The sequence below is a fragment of the Globicephala melas genome, chromosome 8 (assembly GCF_963455315.2).
Source record: "Globicephala melas chromosome 8, mGloMel1.2, whole genome shotgun sequence".
Classification (NCBI taxonomy): Eukaryota; Metazoa; Chordata; class Mammalia; order Artiodactyla; family Delphinidae; genus Globicephala; species Globicephala melas.
This window is the reverse complement of record NC_083321.1, coordinates 83,243,159-83,268,129: the sequence shown is the minus strand read 5'-3', so window position 1 is coordinate 83,268,129 and position 24,971 is coordinate 83,243,159. Positions and strand designations below refer to the sequence as shown.

At 38.5% G+C, this 24,971-nt stretch overlaps 1 protein-coding gene and 1 pseudogene across 1 annotated transcript in view; one reads left to right on the top strand and one right to left on the bottom strand.

The window, feature by feature from the left end:
- The window catches only part of ELMOD1 (ELMO domain containing 1), a 111,379-nt gene extending 90,177 nt beyond the window's left edge, over positions 1-21,202 (bottom strand). Inside the window, exon 1 of the mRNA XM_060304002.2 lies at positions 20,872-21,202. The gene's annotated coding sequence lies outside the window, so the exon portion shown is untranslated. The remainder of the gene's footprint in view (positions 1-20,871) is intronic.
- LOC115844658 (rRNA N6-adenosine-methyltransferase METTL5 pseudogene) lies at positions 12,328-12,834 on the top strand (annotated as a pseudogene).
- Positions 21,203-24,971: the final 3,769 nt, after the last annotated feature.

Genomic DNA, 24,971 nt, shown 5'->3' with positions numbered 1-24,971 from the left:
GTTCCCTTTTCTCCACACCCTCTCCAGCATTTCTTGTTTGTAGATTTTTGATGATGGCCTTTCTGACTGGTGTGACGTGGTACATCATTTTATTTTGATTTGCATTTCTCTAATAATTAGTGATGTTGAGCATCCTTTCATGTGTTTGTTGTAAATCTGTATATCTTCTTTGGAGAAATGTCTATTTAGGTCTGCCCATGTTTGGATTGGGCTCTTTGTTTTCTTGGTATTGAGCTGCATGAGCTGCTTGTAAATTTTGGAGATTAATCCTATGTCAGTTGTTTCATTTGCAAATATTTTCGCCCATTCTGAGGGTTGTCTTTTCTTCTTGTTTATCTTTTCCTTTGTTGTGCAAAAGCTTTTAAGGTTCATTAGTTCCCATTTGTTTATTTTTCTTTTTATATTCATATCTCTAGGAGGTGAGTCAAAAAGGATCTTGCTGTGATTTATATCATAGAGTGTTCTGCCTATGTTTTCCTCTAAGAGTTTTATAGTGCCTGGCCTTACATTCAAGTCTTTAATCAATTTTGAGTTTATTTTTGTATATGGTGTTAGGGAGTATTCTAATTTCATTCCTTTACATGTAGCTGTTCAATTTTCCCAGCACCACTTATTGAAGAGGCTATCTTTTCTCCATTGTATATTCTTGCCTCCTTTATCAAAGATAAGGTGACCATAAGTGTGTGGGTTTATCTCTGGGCTTTCTGTCCTGTTTTATTGATCTATACTTCTGGTTTTGTGCCAGTACCATACAGTATTGATTACTGTAGCTTTGTAGTATAGTCTGAAGTCCAGGAGCCTGATTCCTCCAGCTCCATTTTTCTTTTTCAAGATTGCTTTGGCTATTTCGGGTCTTTTGTGTTTCCATACAAATTGTGAAATTTTTTGTTCTAGTTCTGTGAAAAATACCATTGGTAGTTTGATAGGGATTGCATTGAATCTGTAGATTATTTTCGGTAGTATAATCCTTTTTACAATGTTGATTCTTCCATCCAAGAACATGATATATCTTTCCATCTGATTGTAACATCTTTGATTTCCTTCAGCAGTTTCTATAGTTTTCTGCATATAAGTCTTTTGTCTCCTTCAGTAGGTTTATTCCTAGGTATTTTATTCTTTTTGTTGCAATGGTAAATGGGAGTGTTTCCTTAATTTCCTTTTCAGATTTTTCATCATTAGTGTATAGGAATGCAAGAGATTTCTGTATATTAATTTTGTATCCTGCAACTTTACCAAATTCATTGATGAGTTCTAGTAGTTTTCTGGTGGCATCTTTAGGATTCTCTATGTATAGTATCATGTCATCTGCAAACAGTGACAGTTTTACTTCTTCTTTCCTGAATTGGATTCCTTTTATTTCTTTTTTTTCTCTGATTGCAGTGGCTAAATCTTTCAAAACTATGTTGAATAACAGTGGTGAGAGTGGACAGCCCTGTGTTGTTCCTGATCTTAGAGGAAATGGTTTCAATTTCTCACCATTGAGAATGATGTTGGCTGTGGGTTTGTCATATATGACCTTTATTATGTTGAGGTAACTTTCCTCTATGCCTACTTTCTGGAAGGTTTTTATCACAAATGGGTGTTGAAATTTGTTGAAATATTTTTCTGCATCTATTGAGATGATCATATGGTTTTTATCCTTCAATTTGTTAATAAGGTGTATCACATTGATTGATTTGCATATATTGAAGAATCCTTGCAGTCTGGGATAAACCCCACTTAAACATGGTGTATGATCCTTTTAATGTGCTGTTGGATTTTGTTTGCTAGTATTTTGTTGAGGATTTTTGCATCTATGTTCATCAGTGATATTGGCCTGTAGTTTTCCCTCTTTGTGACATCTTTGTCTCGTTCTGGTATCAGGGTGATGGTGGCCTCATAGAATGAGTTTGGGAGTGTTCCCCCCTCTGCTATATTTTGGAAGAGTTTGAGAAGGATAGGTGTTAGCTCTTCTCTAAATGTTTGATAGAATTCACCTGTGAAGCAATCTGGTCCTCGGCTTTTGTTTGTTGGAAAATTTTTAGTCACAGTCTCAATTTCAGTGTTTGTGATTGGTCTGTTTATATTTTCTATTTCTTCCTGGTTCATCTCAGAAGTTTGTGTTTTTCTAACAATTTGTCCATTTCTTCCAGGTTGTCCATTTTACAGGCATATAGTTGCTTGTAGTAATCTCTAATGATCCTTTGTATTTCTGCAGTGTCAGTTGTTACTTCTCCTTTTTCATTTCTAATTCTATTGATTTGAGTCTTCTCATTTTCTTGATGAGTCTGGCTAATGGTTTATCAATTTTGCTTATGTTCTGAAAGAACCAGCTTTTAGTTTTTTTGATCTTTGCTATTGTTTCCTTCATTTCTTTTTCATTTATTTCTGATCTGATTTTTATGATTTCTTTCCTTTTGCTAACTTTGGGGTTTTTTTGTTCTTCTTTGTCTAATTGCTTTAGGTGTAAGGTTAGGTTGTTTTATTTAAGAGGTTTCTTGTTCTTGGGGTAGGATTGTATTGCTATAAACTTCCCTCTTAGAACTGCTTTTGTTGCATCCCACAGGTTTTGGGTCGTCGTGTTTTCACTGTCATTTGTTTCTAGGTATTTTTTTATTTCCTCTTTGATTTCTTCAGTGATCTCTTGGTTATTCAGTAGTGTATTGTTTAGCCTCCATGTGTTTGTAATTTTTACATATTTTTTCCTGTAATTGATATCTAGTCTCATAGCGCTGTGGTCAGAAAAGATACATGATACGATTTCAATTTTCTTAAATTTACCAAGGTTTGATTTGTGACCCAAGATATGATCTATCCTGGAGAATGTTCCATAAGCACTTGAGAAGAAAGTGTATTCTGTTGTTTTTGGATGGAATGTCATATAAATATCAATTAAGTCCATCTTGTTTAATGTATCATTTAAAGCTTGTGTTTCCTTATTTATTTTCATTTTGGATGATCTATCCAGTGGTGAAAATGGGATGTTATAGTCCCCTAGTATGACTGTGTTACTGTTGATATCCCCTTTTATGGCTGTTAGCATTTGCCTTACGTATGGAGCTGCTCCTATGTTGGGTTCATAAATATTTACGATTGTTATATCTTCTTGGCTTGATCCTTTGATCATTATGTAGTGTCCTTTGTCTCTTGTAATAGTCTTTATTTTAAAGTGTATTTTGTGTGATATGAAAATTGCTACTTCAGCTTTCTTTTGATTTCCATTTGCATGGAATATCTTTTTCCATCCCCTCACTTTCAGTCTGTATGTGTCTCTAGGTCTGAAGCGGCCCTGTTGTAAACAGCATATATACGTGTCCTTTTTTTGTATCCATTCAGCCTGTCTATATCTTTTGGTTGGAGCATTTAATCCATTTACATTTAAGGTAGTTATCAATACGTGTGTTCCTATTACCATTTTCTTAATTGTTTTGGGTTTGTTATTGTAGGTCTTTTCCTTCTCTTGTGTTTCTTGCCTAGAGAAGTTCCTTTAGCATTTGTGTAAAGCTGGTTTGGTGGTGTTGAATTCTCTTACTTTTGCTTGTCTGTAAAGGTTTTAATTTCTCCATCGAATCTGAATGAGATCTTTGCTGGGTAGAATAATTTTGGTTGTAGGTTCTTCCCTTTCATCAGTTTAAATATGTCTTGCCACTCCCTTCAGGCTTGCAGAGTTTCTGCTGAAAGTTCAGCTGTTAACCTTATGGGGATTCCCTTGTATGTTATTTGTTGTTTTCCCTTGCCATTTTTAATATCTTTTCATGGTATTGAATTTTTGATAGTTTGACTAATATTTGTCTTGGTGTGTTTCTCCTTAGATTTATCTGGTATGGGACTCTCTGAGCTTCCTGGAGTTGATTGACTATTTCCTTTCCTATATTAGGGATGTTTTCAAGTATAATCTCTTCAAATATTTTCTCAGTCCCTTTCTTTTTTTCTTCTTCTGGGACCCCTATAATTCGAATGTTGGTGCATTTAATGTTGTCCCAGAGGTCTGAGACTGTCCTCAATTCTTTTCATTCTTTTTTCTTTATTCTGCTCTGCAGTAGTTATTTCCATTATTTTATCTTCCCTGTCAGTTATCCGTTCTTCTGCTTCACTTATTCTGCTATTGATTCCATTTAGAGAATTTTTAGTTCCATTTATTGTGTTGTTTTTCATCATTGTTTTTTGGTCTTTAGTTCTTCTAAGTCTTTGTTAAATGTTTCTTGTATTTTCTCCATTCTATTTCCAAGATTTTGAATCATCTTTACTATCACTACTCTGAATTCTTTTCAGGTAGACTGCCTATTTCCTCTTCATTTGTTTGGTCTGGTGGGTTTTTACCTTGCTCCTTCATCTGCTGCATGTTTCTCTGTCTTCTCATTTTGCTTAACTTACTGTTTTTGTGGTCTCCTTTCTGCAGGCTGCAAGTTCATAGTTCCCATTATTTTTGGTGTCTGTCCCCTTTGGTTAAGTTTAGTTCAGTGGCTTGTGTAGGCTTCCTGGTGGAGGGGACTGGTGCCTGTGTTCTGGTGGATGACACTGTGTCTTATCCTTCTGGTGGGCAAGACCACATCTGGTGGTGTGTTTTGGGGTGTCTGTGACCTTATTATGATTTTAGGCATCCTCTCTACTAATGGGTGGGGTTGTGTTCCTGTCTTGGCATAGGTTGTCCAGCACTGTAATTTGCTAGTCATTGAGTGGAGCTGGGTCTTGCATTGAGATGTAGATCTCTGGGAGAGCTTTTGCCATTTGATATTATGTGGAGCCAGGAGGCTTCTGGTGGACCAATGCTCTGAATTTGACTCTTCCACCTCAGAGGCGCAGGCCTGACACCTGGCCAAAGCACCAAGACTCTGTCAGCCACACGGCTCAGAAGAAAAGGGAGAAAATAAATAAAGAAAGAAAAAATAAATAAAATAAAATATAGTTATTAAAATTTAAAAATATTATTAAAAATTAAAAAGTCATAAAAAAAGAAAGAACAAGCAACCAAACCAAAAAACAAATCCACCAATGATAACAAGTGCTAAAAACTATACTAAAAAAAAAAAATCAGACAGATAGAACCCTAGGACAAATGGTAAAAGCAAAGCTATACAGACAAAATCACACAAAGAAGCATACAGATCCACACTCACAAAAAGAGAAAAGGAAAAAAAATATATATATATATTTAAAAAAACAGGAAGAGAGCAACCAAATCAATAAACAAATCTACCAATGATAATTAACTCTAAGTACTAAACTAAGATAAACATAAAACCAGAAACAAATTAGATGCAGAAAGAAAACCCCAAGTCTACAGTTGCTCCCAAAGTCCACTGCCTCAATTTTGGGATGATTCGTTGCCTATTCAGATATTCCACAGATGCAGGGTACATCAAGTTGATTGTGGAGATTTAATCCACTGCTCCTGAGGCTGTTGGGAGAAATTTCCCTTTCTCTTCTTTGTTCGCACAGCTCCTGGGGTTCAGCTTTGGATTTGGTCCCACCTCTGCATGTAGGTCGCCTAAGGGCATCTCTTCTTTGCTCAGACAGGATGGGGTTAAAGTAGCAGCTGACCTGGCTCACTCAGGTGGGGGGAGGGAGGGGGTACGGAATGCAGGGCAAGCCTGTGGCGGCAGTGGCTGGCATGACGTTGCACCAGACTGAGGCATGCCATGTGTTCTCCCAGGGAAGTTGCCCCTGTATCACGGGACCCTGGCAGTGGCGGGCTGCACAGGCTCTTGGGTGTGGATAGCGACCTGTGCTTGCACACAGGCTTCTTGGTGGCTGCAACAGCTGCCTTAGCATTTCATGCCCGTCTGTGTTGTCCACACTGATAGCCGTGGCTCGCGCCCATCTTTGGAGCTCGCTTAGGTGGTGCTCTGAATCTCCTCTCCTCGCACGCCCCGAAACAATGGTCTCTTGATCCTTAGGCAGTTCCAGACTTTCTCCCAGACTCCCTTCCAGCTAGCTGTGGTGCACTAGCCGCCTCAGGCTGTGTTCACGCAGCCAACCCCAGTCCTCTCCCTGGGATCTGACATCCGAAGCGGAGCCTCAGCTCCAGCCCCCACCTGCCCCCGGTGGGTGAGCAGACAAACCTCTCAGGCTGGTGAGTGCTGGTCAGCACCGATCTTCTGTGCGGAAATCTCTCTGCTTTACCCTCTGCACCCCTATTGCTGCACTCTCCTCCATGGCTCCAAAGCTTCCCCCCTGCCCCATGCCATCTCTGCCAGTGAAGGGGCTTCCTAGTGTGTGGAACCTTCTCCTTCACAGCTCCTTCTCCAAGGTGCAGGTCCTTTCCCTATTACTTTGTCTCTGTTTTTCCTTTTTTCTTTTACCCTACCCAGGTACATGGGGAGTTTCTTGCCTTTTGGGAAGTCTGAGGTCTACTGCCAGTGTTCAGTAGGTGTTCTAGGAGTTGTTCCACATGTACATGTATTTCTGATGTATCTGTAGGGAGGAAGGTTATCTCCACATCTTACTCTTCCGCCATCTTGAGGGTCTGCCAGGCAATATTCTATGAGCTTTATTTATATTAACTCACTTAATAGTCATCCTACGAAGTGAATAATAGTCAGTATCTCCATTTTACAACTGAGAAAATTGAGGTATAGAAAAATTAAGCAACCTTTCAAGGTCACCCTAGCAGCCTGGCTCCTAAAGCATTGCTATTAATCACTGCCCTGTGCTGCCTCTGGAAAACGCTGAGGTAAAATTCTGTATTGGCATAATAGTGTGTATTCAATTCAAATGAAAATGCTGAGCTGCAGATAACCAGGGCCTGGATGTATAGCTGCACCTCAAAACTTAAGCATTCCTTGGAAGCTAGCTGGGGGATTCCTGAATAATAAGAGTTACCATGCCACTGAAAATTAACCTCTTTCCTTTCTCAAAGCAAATGTACTACTAATCTGAAAAGTTTCTAAAGCAAGTTTTATGTAAAGAAGTTATACAACAGAGCCAAAAAAAGGACGGTTTTACATTCTTCCTTGAGGCCTAATTTCCAAGGGTATATGAATCCTTGGCAGTGTATTTCTGAAATAACTTGATAAAAACACCCCCTCAATGTAAATCTTGTGTTCCCTTGGGTTTAGAAAAATCCAATGAAATTCAAACTCCTGATCCACACTGCTATTTGTGTGGTGATTTCATTCTCCTCAAATTATTCTTTGAGTCACCGGTCCATGTGACAGTGTCTTTAAATCAACTTTTTCCCTTGTTTTTCTTTCAGTCTACCTCTATATGTTTTAGTTTCTGTAATACATTACATCTTTCCCTTTGTAGATCACAATACTTGTTTGCCTTTTTTTTTTTTTACCATACATAAAATACATCTAATGGCTGGTAAAATATTCCAAATCTACCTAGGAGATATATACTAACTTGAATGAGTTTTCTTATATTCATCAAAAAGCAAAATAAGTTCCATTCTCCTTTACATTTCCCTAATTGCTTCTTGTTATCATTTCCTTTTCATACTGCAACACTTCTAGGAGGAAAAAAATCAATCAAGTGGGTCAACCTCAAAATATAACTTACTGTAATTAATGATAATCAAAAGATGAAAACACATTCTACTCCCCCTCCCCAGAATCTAGATTAAAAAGAGAAAGTTTGGGCAACATTTTTTAGCAGCAGTGAAAAAAATTCATTTAGCAGTTGGGAGAGGGGAGCACACAACTTTACTCTGCAGATGATAAATTCAAAATCAGCAATATCAAAATTATTTGTCACTGATTTAATTTCTCAGTTTGAACTATTCTTCTTGTTTCAGGTGAAGGAAGAACAAAAGCAATGACATGTTAAACCATAAGATTCATAAATAATAACTTTTACAGTTTTCTTCCCTAACAGTAAGATTGATCAAAAGATGCTTTGGGTATCATAAGAAAGCCTATGGCTAATTTGGTTCAATTCCATTTATCCTGTGTCTTCATTATACTATGTCACTTTAAATATTTTCTAAAAGTAACTGAAAAAATTTCCTGATGACAAATGATAAACTCCAAGTAAATGATCTTAACCTATGTGGAAATTTTAGTTTTCCTACTAAATGGTCTCATAGTATGTACTTGTGCCCTGCTAGAGTCTAATGAAATCATAATGGTGACTTCTCTCAATTAGTCAGTCAGGTAGACACTTTTGCAGAAACAGATATAGACTTCTCTTTTCCCACATTTTCTTCAGCAAAAGCTATATCTAGGTGTAAAAGGTAAAATGGAAGAGAAAGGCCACTATTCTGATATAGGCCAAAACTTACAGATAATTGAAGTCAGGGTAGTTTTAGGATATGATTAATTCAGCTCACAGTTCCCAGTAATTCTCTATTATGCTCTGCATGTATGAATGCCTGTGGATGGTGTTCAAGAAATTAGAGAAAGTTCTCCGAAACAAGCCTGACCTTTCGGCAGGAAGCACATCTCTGTGGGAACACCAGGGAAGGGCACAGGTGGTTTGTGGGTAAGAAGGAGCAGGTAAGTCACCTGCAATGTGAGTTGCTGGGCTCTGGCTGAGCCAACCCCAGAAACAAAACAAGGAGGTCAGTTTTCTTAAATCAGGTGGGTCAAGTATCAGGTTCAAATTAGGCAAATAAACAGGTTCTGAATTAGCAAATTCAGATAATGACTAAGTTTGCATCATGCTCCCTATTTTGTCAAGTCCTAAGAAGCACAGTTTCAGTTAAAGGAAGACACAGACAGATGAGGAACTCAGTCTTCAAAAGATGTACTGCAATCAGACTTACCATGTGAAACAAGAAGGGAAGGGAACGGAATGGGAAGGGAGGAAGGAGAAGGGAAAGAAAAATTTCTAAGGCTATTTATGAGCACCTGAAACATGTATAATTTGCAATTTTTTACTTAATATAGATATGCACATGAGGAGAGAGGAGAGCAATATAAAAAATTACTATCCCAGAGAAATTAAAAAATCTTTCATATTATGCATTTACATTTCACACATGCTATGCAGCATGTCATATTAGAGGTATAATGCTCATGCATAATAATCTGCCTAAGGCCACATTCCAGAACTCTCCTTTCCTCTTTCTCTGGTGATTCACTTGAAAAAATATTCTGCTGATACTCACTAAAATGACAATTAAGAAGTTTTTTTCCTTGTTCAGGAATTAAACACTCATCCAAAGTTTATTTTTGTGATTTATAACAATGGAGGCCATGCCAGCCACAGAATTCAGGATTGTCTGCAAATATGTTTATGATTTACTTTAAAAGTAAAGTGATTTTCTGGCTTTCACTGTGGTCACCTACATCCATCTATTGTTTTCAGGGAGGGAGCAAAGAGAGGGAGAGCAGGATTGATGAAATTTGTCTTTTATCTACAAAAGAATAAGGAAATTTCTAAATCTAAATATTAATCCATTTTCTACAAAAATACTCAATCTAGATTTTGTAGGTTCTCAACTATATAATAGTTTTAGTTTTAAAAACTTTTTAGCATTAAAAGTTAAATTTCTAAATTAAACCACAATAAAAGAATGGTAAACTTATGTTTGCATAAAAATTAAATGAATATGATTTTGCCAATCTAGCCTGATGCTTTTTGCAAACTTTTCACTTTCATATAATGAGAACATAGAGAGGGTATACACCTATAAAATTTGACAGAAAAGTCCAAACAAATTCGGATATTTACAGGGGCCTGGAGGCAAACAGGGTATCTTGCTCTGAAGGCATCTGCTGACTCTGATCACACAGATGAGATAATAGCATTCTTCTGAGAATGCTTCTGAGAAGTAGACCATTTAGAATGGGCTTCTGCAACAATTTGTGCTGTAAAACAAATTTTAAAAATAGTTTTAACCTCACTTTAGAGCTACGATTTGGTATACATGACTTGATAAATGTATGCTGAATGAGTATTGTTTGATTCTTTCCAGTGGAATTTCATCAGCACCATCAATGGTAAAGTGTACCTTTATGACATGTGCCTTTAAGGAAAAATAAAATGTTGCTAATTAAATTATGATGCATCCCAATTTCAGTGATGGGGGTGGGGGGAAGAATTGATGAAATACAGTAAGATTGAAGCCCATTTATTTCCAAATTCCAGGCTACAGTGTTTCTTCGAAGAACCCATTGGTTGATGAAAAAGAATACAAATGGCCTGCAGCAAATCACACAAGAATCTTACTCTCTGACTCAAACATTTTTATTCAGGTTAAACCAGGTTAATTAAGTAATTCTACAATATGTTATAGGTTGATTACACATGACTAACTCATGTCCTTCTTAGACTCATAAAGAGCCTCCCAACTCCTTCCTGCATAGTCTCTCTGAGCTCTGGTTTCCTTCCCCTATCACAATCCCTCCATTCACATTCACACACATATGCATCCTCACACATACACAGGGCTCAAGACAACTTCCTTATACTACAAAGATCACTCTGACCATAAACATCTCAGGAGTGATAAACATTTATCTACGCAATGAGTGAGTGAGTAGATAAATGTTTGGTTGAAGGCAGAGCATGGTCTAGTCCAAGCTCCATTTTCTTATCTTTATCTTATTTGATGTGATTTCATGTGATGCTACTTCTTGAAAGGCCTGCTTTTGGCTTCCATGTTTCCACGTTCTCCTGGTTTTCCATCTATCTCACACTCTTCCTCTGCCTGCCTTTTAAGTGTAGATGTTCCCCAATGTTCCATTCTCAACCTTTTCTGACACCATACCTTTCCTAAGTGACCTCTTGGAGCCTCAAACAAATCCAACAAATGACTTATCCAAGGACAGACAGCCAATTGGTAGGAAAAGACCTCAGCTCTTAATTCTAGTCAGTAAGCTTTATCATGCACTTAATATGTTCAGTTCTTTCTAAGCACTAGAGATACAAAATAAGTAAGACAGTCTTTGCCCACAAGGAATGGGAAATCTAGCAGTTCTCAGGCACGGAATCTAGTGCCCTTTCTGAAGTCAGTATAGAAGCTCTGAGCTATCTCCAGTGAAAATTCATTTCAGTCATGTCACACTAAACTGGACTATACTCTAAGACAAGGGTACCTAACCAACATGTCACAGTTCTATGGACTCTTCACAGATGTGTGACAAAATTCTGATCACTAATTGTATGAAATTCTTCTTTACAACTGGGGATACATATTATTTACAGTAGTATGTGTTAAGTAGGATATTTTGCTAAGAAGGTGGTATGACTAGGTTAAGAGAGTATTAAAATTTACTATGGGTAAAGGAGAAAAGAGAAGTAAGCAAAACAAGTATGGTAATTGTGGAAGTTTACATAGGCAATGTGAGACACTTACTAAGCAGTAATTAATTCACTATAATTATTGCTGATTCATTTACATTATTTCACATCTTTAATTCCTTTTAAATGTGCCCTTAAAACTTGTGTCATGGACTTCCATCTAAACATGACAAATAAAACACATGTAATCCCACCAACGTAAGAGTAAAGAAATCAAAAAGCATAAATCCATAAGGCTAAGGGTAACAGGAGTGCACATGAGATGTCAGCAGAATTCTGGAAGCTGAAAGAAGATGGGAAAATGGTAATTTACTTAGCCTAATTGACTAAACCTGCAGTGAGGGAAGTGACCCAAAGGCAATACAAATTAGAGTACGTAATCTCAGTCATGTTCAGGAGTTAGGGATGCCTAGGTCTTCTGAAAGTGGAGTGTAAAATGAAGTCAACCACAACTTGGCTGAAAGTTTTCATAAGGATTAGTTAGGCCTTAGATCTCCTCCCCACCTTATGAAAGTAGGCATAACCCCTTCTCCATTCTATCAAAAGAGGTGAGATTAACTCTTGAAGAGGTTGAGCTAGAGAGGCTCTGAACTTTTGGAAACAAGAAAATGAGATTGAGCTGTCATACTGAATACTAGGAGGTTAAATGAAAGTGTACATGATAAACATGAGATTTATCCAGCCTCTTTCTCCCACTCAACTCCCAGAACAGAGGCAGCCAGAATACTAGTCCTCAGGAGATTTATCCCTCAGAAAACCATCCAAACCAAGACACATGTGGATCTCTCCTAGGCAAAAACAGTGATAATGGGAGAACTGAGGAAACAGAAGTGAATGCATATAAGGGAGAGAAGTTAGGTATGAAAGTTAAATCTTCACTCTTGTAGTAGAAAATCAGTAGATCTGATATTTTTAGATATTGAGGAATAGCAATATTAGCAGATTATAAGGTGGAACACATCAGAAGAATCAGCTAAAAGAATTAAAGTGATTATACGTGAGAAAGAAATCTGGGCAACAGGTCTATTTTTCATTATGTTGTATAATTATATGATGTTTTTAATGATATGTAAGTATTACTCTGATTAAAAACAAAAACTTAAATTTAAAAAAGGTGACACACATATGGTGGGGCTTCTAGCCTCCTGAGGTCCATCAATGTCCTTTAACCCTGTGAACCCACACTTTAAAAAAACAAAAAAGAAGAAACTAAGGTTCAAGGAACTAGAAAGTCACCTGCATCAAGTAGATGGTTTCAGAAGCCCAAGTTACTTTAGAACAGTATCCCACCAGGCCACGCACTGCAGGTTGTTTGTTGAATTTGACACAGATGAAAATATTTAATAGAAAAGTAGAAGAGTTTGAGCTGACAAATGTTGACATGGTTCAAGTCATTTGATATAGTAATTATGAATCCTCCTTTTGGGATAAAAATAATAAAGGGATAGATATGACTTTTCTGAAGATTGCTTTGGAAATGGCAAGAACAGCAGTATATTCTTTAAACAAATCCTCAACTAGAGAACATATTCAAAAGAAAGTTCAGAGTGAAAAATCAAGATAGACATTATTGCAGGATTGTGATATGACCTACTAGCATCACATAAATTTCGTAAAAAGAAATCAGTGGACATTGAAGTGTTCCTCACTTGGTTTTCTTTTTAAAAACCTCCCCCCAAAAGGTAGCTTAAAACCTAATTAAAATAAATACAAAATTTGTCTATTAAAAAAGGTGCCACAAACTATAGATTTTATTTCTAGGAATGTAGTAACAATATTTTGAGTATGTGTTTTAGAGCTATATACTGAAGTATTTACAAATGGTATGGTATAGCACCTGAGATTTTCTTCAAAATACAATTGGGTGAATAGAGAGTAGGGCTAGAAACCAAACAGCATTGATCATGAGTTGATAATTATTGAAAAGAGTTGATAATTATTGAATACTAGGATCCATTATGTTATTATTCTGTCTACTTTTGTATATATTTGAAAATTTCCAAATAAAAAAGTTATCAAAAATAAATGTGCCATCCACAAAACTGAGAATCACTCTACCGGGCATATTTTATAGCCAAGCAAGGCTATAATGATTAGTACCTGAATTTGTTCACAACAGAAGTTAGAGGTGAATCTATTAGTCTTCAACAACTTTGGGAGACTACTAGAACAATGAAAAGGAATTTGGTGTTTAACTCACAACATTTCCATGACTGATCTAATTCTCCTAGGTTCTCTTCAAATCTTCTACTCTAGAGCCCCCAGTATGATGTTAAGTATCATCATTTTTTAGTAATTACTTACTGAGCTTTTTTTCTTAATGGTAAAAAGTGTAATAGTATATATATCAATTACATCTTAGATTTGGTAAAATACATTAGATGGATTGAGGAGAAAAAGTGGCAATTAAAACATGACACACTCTAATAATGGTTCCTAATTTCATAAATGTTAAGATGAAGAAAACAATTTGAGTCTTGGAATTGATGAAACACAATTTTTTCCCCCAAAAGCATCCCTTCTTATCCCAACCCTTCATCCCCACACTAAATCAATCTTGACAATCAGTAGATCCACATAGTATCTGCCTCCATTGTAGTTTGACAGTGGTATCCCTACCTTCTCCTACTTGTCCTCATAGCACGAATTTGAAAATACCAATTTTGTTTGCCTCTCCTTCTATCAAATGCCAAGCAAGTTTCCTTGTTTCAGAAATACTCAGAGAATGAATAAATATTTCCTTTTGCACCTTTCAGAGTGCTTTGTACTCAGTAGGTCCCAGTGACTGACTAATATGCCAATGTAAGCATGGACTTGCGCCCTGTACCAGCAGGGATTATTATTACAAGGAACAGAAACTAGCTCTGCCTGTTTAAGCAGAAAGGAATTTGTTCTGAAGGTAATTCCACAGAATCTCCAGGAGGGCTAGAGAACTGGGTTTAGAGGTTACGTAGTCAAAAATAACGCTTAAAATGATGACACAAAGCCAGTCCAGTAAAGACAGCTCTACTGCCACTACCAGGTCCGGACTCAGTAGCTGGCTCCACCAACCCCACCCCAGCACTGGTCAAGGGTGTTGCCAACCGAAACATCTGCCACTAGGGCAGCATCTGGGTCCATGTCTATGATGCAAGGATGTCTGGGAGAGGAAGCACCTGGCACTTTTATCTCCTATAGTGAGAAGTGGCCTCTGTCTCATAATGTGGGAGAGCACCCCCCAACATGGGAAAGGGGTTCAGATAGCAGTGTTCAAAAGGAATGATCGGTGTCCACTCTACACTATAAACAAACACCTTTGAAAGCCAAAACACGGTGCAGACTATTAGAGTACACACAGAATACACTGAGTGAATACATTTGCCTTTCATCTTTGTCTAATTTGTGCAATTTTATTTTAGAACCTGGAAACGTGCCTACTTCGTGGCTATTCAAAGTACATATCATTTCATCTAAGAATTTCAAGTATGATCTTAGCTAAGTAAACCCAGTGGTGGTCACAAAGTAGATGCATTTATTTTAAGTGATGATTGATTAATTATCTATGGAATAATCTTTAAGTAGAAAAGAATAAGGATATTCATTATTAATCAAGAAAAGGATGTACAATAGTTATATGCTACATAAATGTTACTAAGCTGAATTAGACGTTGGCAGATTCATGTGCCTGGGAACTCAATTTAAACTGCATAATCTGATTTAGGAGGTGCTTTTAAGGTCATGTGAGCCAACATCCTACTCAGGCTCACATGAGCCAGTCCCCCTTATTACATCCCTGACAGATGGCCCAAAATGCATCACTTTCAGTACAGTGCGCTATAGTGTCTGTTTCTGATCTTTTCATATGAATCCAACCAAAGAAAGCATTAATTTCTTCTGTACTGTTGGTTAATACTCAAGTGAACTAAAACTAATTTTTACAACTCAAACTGTTGTTAAAGTAGGACTTCCACTCCCTATCCTTAGGCAACTAATTTTAGAAACTAAATGAAGCCAACATTTATTCTTTCTGAATATAATCTTAGTTTCAGCCTGGGCTAAGGGATATTAAGTTTAATCCTGATTGTCATTCAAATTCACTAGTTCTTAGAGCTTTGCATTATCAACAAACCAGATATATGTATGGTCTAAGTATATCTGAGTCACTGATAAAATTGTAGAAATGTCAGGGTCAAGGGAAGAGCTCTGAAGGAGGCCAACAGAAACCACCTCCTATGTGGCTTTCACACCTGTAAACTTTCTTTGGTTACAGCTGATGAATCCAGCTATTAGATCATATCCCAGACCTCATTTCTGCATCTCACCTACAAAGATTACTTGTCTAATTGATAGATGTGTCCCAGAAGGATAGAGTAGATGTAAAAATTTGATGAGTCTGGCTCTATTTTAAATATTGTAGGTTATCTATAATTGAAAGGAATAATAGAAGAAATATTTGATACAACACAGAACTCTTTAGTGAAGCAAAAACTATAACCCAAATTTTTTATTTTATGTCTTGATTTTCATGTACTGGTTCACATATTGGGCTACATACACATTATACATATATTTAGGTGGTCCTATGTTAGGTGAATATATATTTATAATTGTTTTGACTAATGATGTGCATAATATATATTTTAATTGAAACAGCTTTGATGAATGTTTACCATTTTAAAGAATGTATGATAAAACTTCTCAATTAAAAATAACTGTTTTAAGATTTTTGCTAACTTAAATGGATTCTAAGACCAAAGAAAATCTGAAATTAAAATGTAAGTGTTCTACTGGAATATAGACTCTTCAGAAAATCTGGCTTCCAAATACTGAAGGGTAGAGCATTCTGATTCTTCTTCTGAAGGAAAAGGAAGAAATGTACTTGTATAGTAAATTCATTCCAGAGACTGATTCATACTTAAAATATTTATAATGCCAAATGGTAATGTAAAAAACAATTAGGGAACAGAGATTATGATATCATTGATGATATTTGCTAAACCAAAAAGCAGCTGTGGGATAAATAAATTATTAGTTTCATCATGAATGAAAGCTTCAAAACATATGGCAATCTACTTATACAAGGGATAGGACTGAGAGTTATAGCAGCTGAAATAAGCTCTTATACCACGCATTCTAATTAACGAAGTCCCAATGCCAATAATTAAAATGGAAACTATGTTTAAAAGCTATGTAAAGACCTTTGAATCTTCAGTCATTAGCTTGTTTGAAACTAATTTTTTAAAGAGGCTTAATGAGCTCTCCTTAAGCATTTACCACAATCATCTTGCTTTGTAACAAAAAAGCAAAAAATCAAACACAGCAAATTGTGAATTATTTTGATGGCATCTGAAACATTATAGAGAGTACATAGACAGTATAGAAATTGTCTAATTACATTGAGAATGGAGTTATTTATCCTTTAGAACACAATGTTTATTTTATAGACATAGATGATTGGAGTTGACACAATATTCTCTTTTTAAATGTGCATATCTTCCATTTTATAGCACAGAAACTGATGTAAAATAAGACTTGCTTGTGGTCAGCATAAGTGAGTTGGAGGGTTAAAAGCTCCTGGGATGCAAGAACATGCTGCCTTCAGATTCTTTAAATTCAAAGTATTTACTGAAGACTTAGAATGTGAACTGAGCACACAATTTCAGTTAAAGCTCTCTCTGGGTGACAGCCCGCATAAGTTGTCATTAGAGATCACTGAAGTAAGGCTTTCTTCAATAAGTCATATCCATATGAAACTTCGCTGAAAATAGAAACTATAGTCTAATTGCCTTGAGATTTTAGAAACTTCAGTATTTCCTTGATCACTCTTTTTCTCATGTACTATCAGAATTACAAGGCAGGACACGTTTGGCAGACACTACAAAAAGGAACAATACAAAAACCTGAAATAGAAGTGTTTTCTGTTCTATTTTAAGGAATAATCATTTGATAAGAAAGTTCCGAATTAACTGCTTCACTATACATTTTAGCAGAGAGTAATTTTTATGATTTTAAAAACTTATTGTAAAATATGAAGTAGAAATTTAACCACACATATGATAAACATATGAGGCTCTTCTGAAGATGGTCCCTAGAGATAACTAGATTTGTTGACAGAAGTGCAATCTAGAATGGCACTCTATCATCATTTGCTTGAGATTGGCAAACTGGAATCTTCAGAAAATGAAGATTTTCTGCAGTGGTTTGATCTTCCACTTCCCTGGAAAATTCCTATAATGATCAATAGTGAAAGTACCCACTGGGTCTTCAGAGACACTAATGTAAGTGGTGTGCTATTTTTTGGAATTAATTGCATTTGGAACCTTCTCAGTAGGTACTCCCTGGTACTACAAGCATTTGGTCATTTTCACATAGTGCTATTTCTGTAAAATCTATATTCTTTCCATAATCAGAATCTGCTTCCTTAAAGACAGCTGGACTAAATCAGAAAATGATTGCAATTGAGTATCTTTTCCTATTTGAAGCAACAGATTTGCTAAAACCAAAACATCTGCTTATCTTATTTCAGGAATCTGTGCCAAAGCAACAGAATATTGATCAGCATCTCAAATACTACATTTAAATACCGTCTTTTATATAAAAGTAATAAAACTATTTGTTTGATGATGCTTTTTTACCTGAGGAAACCAGGATGGTAGCAGAATAGTGAAGGAGCCCTTTGGGTATTAGTCAAAGGGCAGACCAACTGTTTTTTTTTAATGCAATGAGATGCATTCACCCAAGTACCAGTTACCAATCCTTGCACTTGTCCCTTTTCACCTCCCTCTTAAATTCCCATCAGCAACTATGTAACGTCCTTTAGAATCCCCTTCTCACTTCCCTCATCTTCAGCAGGCTTCTCTGTCCTCTGAGGCCATCAACTTCCAGCTCCACTCCATTAGGTATAAAGCCATGGGTTTCTATCTTCCTTGCCTCCCAGGATAAGATCTTACTCTCATTCAAAGCCAGACCTGTCAAAACTGCCGGTCATCTTACTCCCTGACTGGAGCTGCTCAGAAGAATTCAGTGTCCTTCCCAGGCTCCTAGAGTGGACCCTGCAAGTCTTGTATCTTATGATGTAGATCCCTTCCCCCACCCCACTTCCCTTACTCATCTTTGTATGTTTTGGCACTTCTCACTAAATCTAGCAAGCTGAGCTGTGTTGAACTGAAACTACTCACTTTTAAGCATGAGTTATTTTCAATAGCTAGAACCAGAACTGGGCTTGTCCCAGATTGCCTGCAGAACAGCATATGATCTCTGCTCCACTTTATTTTTTCAAACCATAGTGACCCCAGAAAGAGGAATAAGAAATTTCCAGTGACTATAGAGTTGCCAAATAAAATACAGGCTGCTCAGTCAAAAGTGAATTTCAGATGAACAACAAATTTAAAATTTTTTGGTGTAAGTATATCCCAAACAGTGCATGGGATATACTTATACTAAAAACAATTATTCATTGCTTATCTGAAATTCGAATTTAACTGATGAACAGCCTGTATTTTTATTTGCTGAATCTGGCAGCTCTACCAGTAACTCTAAAAATTCTCAGAGGACTCAAGGAATGCTTCTTTAGAGCACCTGGATGTTTGTATCCAAGCTCTGCACACTTCTCAATTGGCCATATTTTATGTCTGTTAATGCAGCTGGGTTACTTTCTGAGCATCTCAGTAACATACTTTAGGAAATGCTGTTTATTATATAAAATTTTTACTTATCTTGTTAATTTCATAGAATTCCCTTCTAATACCATCTATCAATAATTTCAGCACAAAGAATACTGTAATGTTGCCCCAAATGTCGTGGAAAGCTGATATTCATAGAGTCATTACTATGCCTGAATTAAGTCCTGGTATTAATAATTAAAATTTTTTGAAAATTTAATTTTGAAAACACAATATGGGAAATAAATGTCTTTCATTTTGGGATTCCTTTTCTCATTAATCAAGCACAGTGAGACATACTGTCCTCACTAACAGGCTGGGGAGAAGCAGCCTGGCAGGTGGAAGTGGAGCCTGTGGTGTAACTGCAGTGGGTCTTTTTTGGAAGAGCCTTCTCTAAATGTGGAACATCTGTAAACTGAATTGCTTCAGCTTCACTGTGTATGGGCTGGCAAGAGAAGAGAGTTGCCTCTTTCAGCATCATGTAAATCTTGGAGGCTTGAAATCTTGGTCAACAGAGGAATTCCTCACAGGTCATTTAGAGACATACCTTGTCTCATTAAGGGAGGAAAAAGCAGGTTTCTTCTGCAAAGGAGCACCATTTTAGAATATTAACTGTTGTGTGTGTCGGTTTACTGATTAATGGTGATGGTGCAATGGAAGTTATACCCTAAAGTGTAAGGAAAGATGCCCTACAGCTTGTTCCAATCCTGAAAGTTCGTTACATTAATGTGTTCTTTCAGTGTTCTTGACAGTGATTACAGAACAGACGTTCATTTCTTATTTCCATGAAAGAATTTAGGAAAGATAGATGCCGCCCAGTGTAGAGGGATACAACTTTTGCCTTCTTCAAAATTTCAACTAGATCTCATATTCAACTTTAAGGGAGAGAATGACTAAGTCTGTGTAACTACCTGGTGTTGTAAGATGATAATGAATTAAGACGTTTATTCCAACATAAACCCATTACCTGCTTTCCACCATATTGGCAGCTCCGGTTTGTCAAGCTCCAGGCACAACATGCACACTGCAGAGATGCAGAACAATGCCTGGATATCTGCCCAAGACTGGTCTCTCCAAAGGACAGACTCAATTTATGGTACCCATCTAAAGCTCACTGGGGGTTATTAGCCTCTTTTTCCTATTTGGTACAGGGAAGGGATGAGATTTGGAAAGCTGAGGCATGGGGCTTCCACCTGCCTGTGTACAGAGCAGAAAAGCTGACAAACATATTCATTAAACTTGATCTGAAGCAACCGAGCCTGCGAGGTCGTTCCTGAAATATTCATAAGGTGTGTTACCGGACTCGCTACTTAGAGGTGGAGTAGAAACACGGTGAATAGGGGCACTCTGTACTCACACTTGGGGAAAAAAAGGCACTCACAACAGCACGCCTCACCACCACACTTCACTGTTTTGCTTTTAATAGCTCTGTCAGCCGTGGCACCCCACTCGCCTGTTCAATTCTACCTGCCTAGGAAAGAAGGTGCCCCAATAAGTGAGGGGAACCTGGCAGTAGGAGGAGGCACCGCGCGCCAGCCGCTCAGACAGTTCCTCTGGGTTCGCAGCGCTGATGACCCCCCAGCTCTGCGGTCCGCCAATCCGAAGTCCTGCACTGTCTCAGAGGCCTAAGGCCATGGGGCAGAGGACCTCAGGACCTGGACAGGCCACTCGCCCGGGCCAGGCCTACCTTCGTCCCCACCTCCCATTTTGGCCTCTGCCAGGCATGCCTCCTCCAGAGCCCTCGGCGTTCAGTTACTACGTGACCCGCGCCCGGGCCAGGATGCAGCTCTCGCGCAGACCTGTATCCCCCGGGTGTTCATTTTGGGGGTCAAGATGGGAGAACAGATGACGGTCTTGAGTGACCACGAAGCCTCTGAACCGAAGTAGTATGCACGTTCATTCCTGCCCCCTCTGCCCACAGTCTTGGCATTTCTGCTGCGCCCCATACACAGCGCAGCTCTCACGGTGCCAAAAGTCCTCACCGCCACCTCTCTCCTGTTCAAGGGCATTCGCCCCTCTCCCCTCCGCTCCTGTAGGGTCGCCTCTTGACGCAGCTACTCACATGAATTTAGCGGCGGCAGAAGCTCAGCAGGTCCTGGCGTGCGGCAGTCGGGTCTCCATCTCCGCGTTCCCCAAGGGTTCCAGCTGCAAGCTCCACCGCGGCGATCGACGAGGTCGGTCCCCGGCGCAGAGCCTAGACCAGGGTGGCCGCGGCTGCAGCACCGGCTGCGGGCGCGGGAGGGGCGGAGGCGGGGCAGGAATCTGGGTCGCTAGGAGCAGAGCAAGCTGGGATGGACCCCAGGAGGCCGGCGGCAAGGAGGCAACAGAGAGCAGCCCGGGTAGGGAGTGCGGAGGTTTCCCTGGAAGCACACCGCGGGCGGCGACTGAGCATGCCCAGTCGCCAAGCCGCCCACACGGTGCGGGGGAGGGAGCGCGCGAGTCTGGAGGGAAAGGGTTAAATCTGCGGACCCTGCTTCTTAGGCAGAGAGCGGGGAGTAGGCTGCATTGGCAGAGTTTAATTGCTCCTGGGTCTACCCCCGAGAGGAGCCGTGGGCTAGAAGATGGTGAACCTCGGAAGACTGTCTATGGGATTCCCGAAGAGTCCTGGAATAAGAAGGCAAGGTGTACTCCTCGCTCCCTCCCCAGAGAATTGTTCAGAGGGCCAAGTTTGTTTTTTAGCTTAGCTCCAACCTCTGCGATCTCACCGAGTGGCTCCCCTAATCCAGACATCCACCCCTCACCTGCTTTCCTGTGCCTGGGGACCTCTCCTACAGGAATGCCGGGGCAATCCCCACCTTTCCCGACTACTGGACTAGTCGGGTCAAGTTCTCAAAGAGCCAGCTCCTAGGTTTGTAACTGAGAGATGGCCTCAGTCCTCTCAGGTTACATATTTGCATTTTAATCAGGTTTCAGAAACAATACCTTAACCCTGGGGTTAATTATAATGGATGAATTATAGACACCAAAGCCTGGGGCTATAGGACTTGGACCAGAACTCACTTCACACACACACACACACACACACACACACACACACACACACACACACACAAGAGACCTGTGCCTTTCTTTCGTATTATGTTTCATATTAGTAACGAATGTTTCTCTCTAATGAAAATGTTTCTTAAGTTAGAGGCAGCATAGGGTAGGGAAAGACAATGACCTTCATGGTCGGCCTTGATTTCAGTTTCATTTACCACCACAGTAGTTTACCCAGCTATTCTGCCCCCTCTCTTACCTCATCTATAAAATGGAGAGTGGTAATCCCTGTCTCTCTGGACTCTTGGGAGGATTAAGTAAGGCAATGAATGCAAAGCACCTGTTCCATAGTAGATGTTCACTAAATAAAAGTCTCTGCAGGTTCCACCTCCACTATACTATTTTTATGAAAGGTTAGATTAGTGATAGTCCTTAAATGCTGAACATTTATTGTGTTCCTTCCTCACATTAAATAATAATAAACCCTTGATCCTTCTAGCTTTTTATTGTTTTTAGAAGCATTAGTCTCTATTACCTTTTCTTTCAACTCTCCAGTTTCTTCATACTTCCTGAATAAACCTCTTGGAAAAAGTTAGACCAAGGCCATATATGAGTCCTCTTTGGAAGGAAAAGCTTTTCAGGAGAGATTCACTGTGGGCAGGTTTATCCACATGACAGAAGGATTTTACTCCAAATTCTTTTTAAAGTAATTTAATTTTCTTGCATTTCACTGTGGTCCTTCTTTCATAACTATTCCATAAAGTAAGGTATACCTGTATGGAAGGAAATTTACTTTCCACTGACACTAAGTACATTTTAAAGTATCTGTGTTCGAAAAATAAACTTTTCAATATCCCCCAAACATACCATGTGTTTCATAATCCTTTGCCTTTATTTATGGTGTTCCAACCTTTCTGGAAGACTCTTCTCTTTCCATTCCACTTCACAAAGTCCTACCCATTCTTCAAGTTCAAATGCCACCTTCTTTCTGAAAGCTTCCCCAACCCCCAAGGCAGAGTTAATGCTCTGCTGCCAGAGCACCAGTGCATACTGGTATCACAGCACTTATCACAGTCTACTGCTATTGTTTAATCAATGTAAAACAATTTACTGAGCAACTATTATGTGCAGGCACAGTTCTGGGTGCTGGGAAAACAACAATGAACAAGACTGACAGGTCCCTTCCCTCATGGAACTTAGAATCTAGTTTGAAGAAAATAGGCAATAAACACCTAAAAAGTGAATAATCTCCAAGGACACAGGTCAAGTATTTTTTGTCTTTGTGTTGTTCATCAAATTAATATATAGGCCTTGATTCATTCTCTCAAAAACATCAATAAAAATATTAATATTGGCCCTAGGTCGACCAAACTACATGGACATGTATCCCTGCCAATGATTTTTACTCCTTTCATTTGACTCCCTCAGCTAATTTCTCTAGGTAGATACCTGCAATTCATATGATGAATGAAAGGGGATGGAGGAAGCCCAGAGAGTTTAATCTCCATACCAAATTATATCTTTTTTCTAAGCTCAAGGAACGACATTTCTCCAATGGCCAGATTCAGCCTGGACTCCCATATTTCCTACATCTCAAACATCTCCTTCAAGATCATGTACCACTCACAAACCCTCACCTTCTCACCACCTTTGTCCTCTATTTATGTCAATAGTTATTCTCTGTTGTATATCATTTGACTGTTTGGATCTACCTACTGTCTGAATAACTTAAGCTTTTCTCTCTGTTTCTTTTACTGTCTGAATGTGAGACAGACTTGGCACCACTTAGAACCAACTTTTCCAAAGTATATTTGTACACATATATTCCATAGCAATTAGTGACAGCCTTGCCACCTGTTAACATTTAACTCAGGGCAGGATCTTATTCATCCTTGTATTAAAGAATTTAACAGATAGTTAATATGTGACAGATCCTCAATAAAAGATTGTAAAATGAATGAATGAATGTATACAGGTTCTCAACCCTTCTTGATTCCTCAGATTATAGGTCTTTTCTAATTGGTCTTCCTAATAAATCTAGTATTTGGGTCAGTTTTTCCCTTTCCTAGTCTACTAATTTCCCTCCAGTCACAAATTCACAGATTTCTACAATTCAGGGTCCACATAGCATTGTGAAAGAAAATCCTAGCCATAATTCGTTACAAATATGTGTGTTTTAGCTAAAACCACAACCTATCATCTATAAATTAGTATCACTATTGCTTCCTCCAATCCACAGCAACTATCTTAAAAATTTTTCTCTTTCCACCTCCTCAACCCACCATGTTTTTAACAATGTACTTCCAGCTCTCCCCACTGCACCAGAGAAGAGAGACCATTGAGTACCATCACCCTAGGAATTACCTTATTATTGTATTTCCTCCACACCCTTTCTTTCCTCTTCCTAATCATCTCAGCAGAGTAGGTATTCTCTTCATTCTTGAGCTAGTCTGTACCAATAGGTTATCCTCTTCCATCTTTATTCCCTTTCTTCTGGCTATCACCAACTTTTCTCATTCTCTCATCTCTCTCAACTATCTTCCACCTTCTAATAAACATATCCAGAGTTTGTTAAGAAAACTGACTTGACCATAGTGCCCTTTTAAGATATCTAAAAATAAACTATCTATTATAAAGCTCCCAGTGTTTTAAAGAATGAGTTTTAAAGAAAACTCCTTGGCCCATTCCCATTTCTAGGCATTTCTTTTCTGCTTCATCATGGCTACAGTAACACCTGCCAAGCCTATAAGTACACAAAGGTGCAAGACCTTGTGCTCTGCTAACTGAAGCAGCTTTCCTACATATCCCCATCATTAAACATCTTTTATCTTTTAGTTGACTACTAGGTACTGTTCAAGGAAAACTACTATGGTATGCAGCTTTGTCATAGGTAAACAAATAAAGCATTTCTCATCAGTTAATAAACATTGGGAAAATGCAGCTAATAGATAATCTAGTAGGATGACATGCAGAGAGGTTTATAGAATTTCAGGTAATAGACTTGTTGGAGACTAATATATCTTTGAATTAATCCAGGAAATTCTCATGGGCTGCCAAACTGGCAGGGACCCATGCCCAGGTAATTTGAAGGAAATTGATATCAACCAGGGTTCTTGGCCTTACCCCAGTGAATAGAAATTGACTAAATGCCAGACCAGAAATTCAGGGAAGGCTTTACTGGGG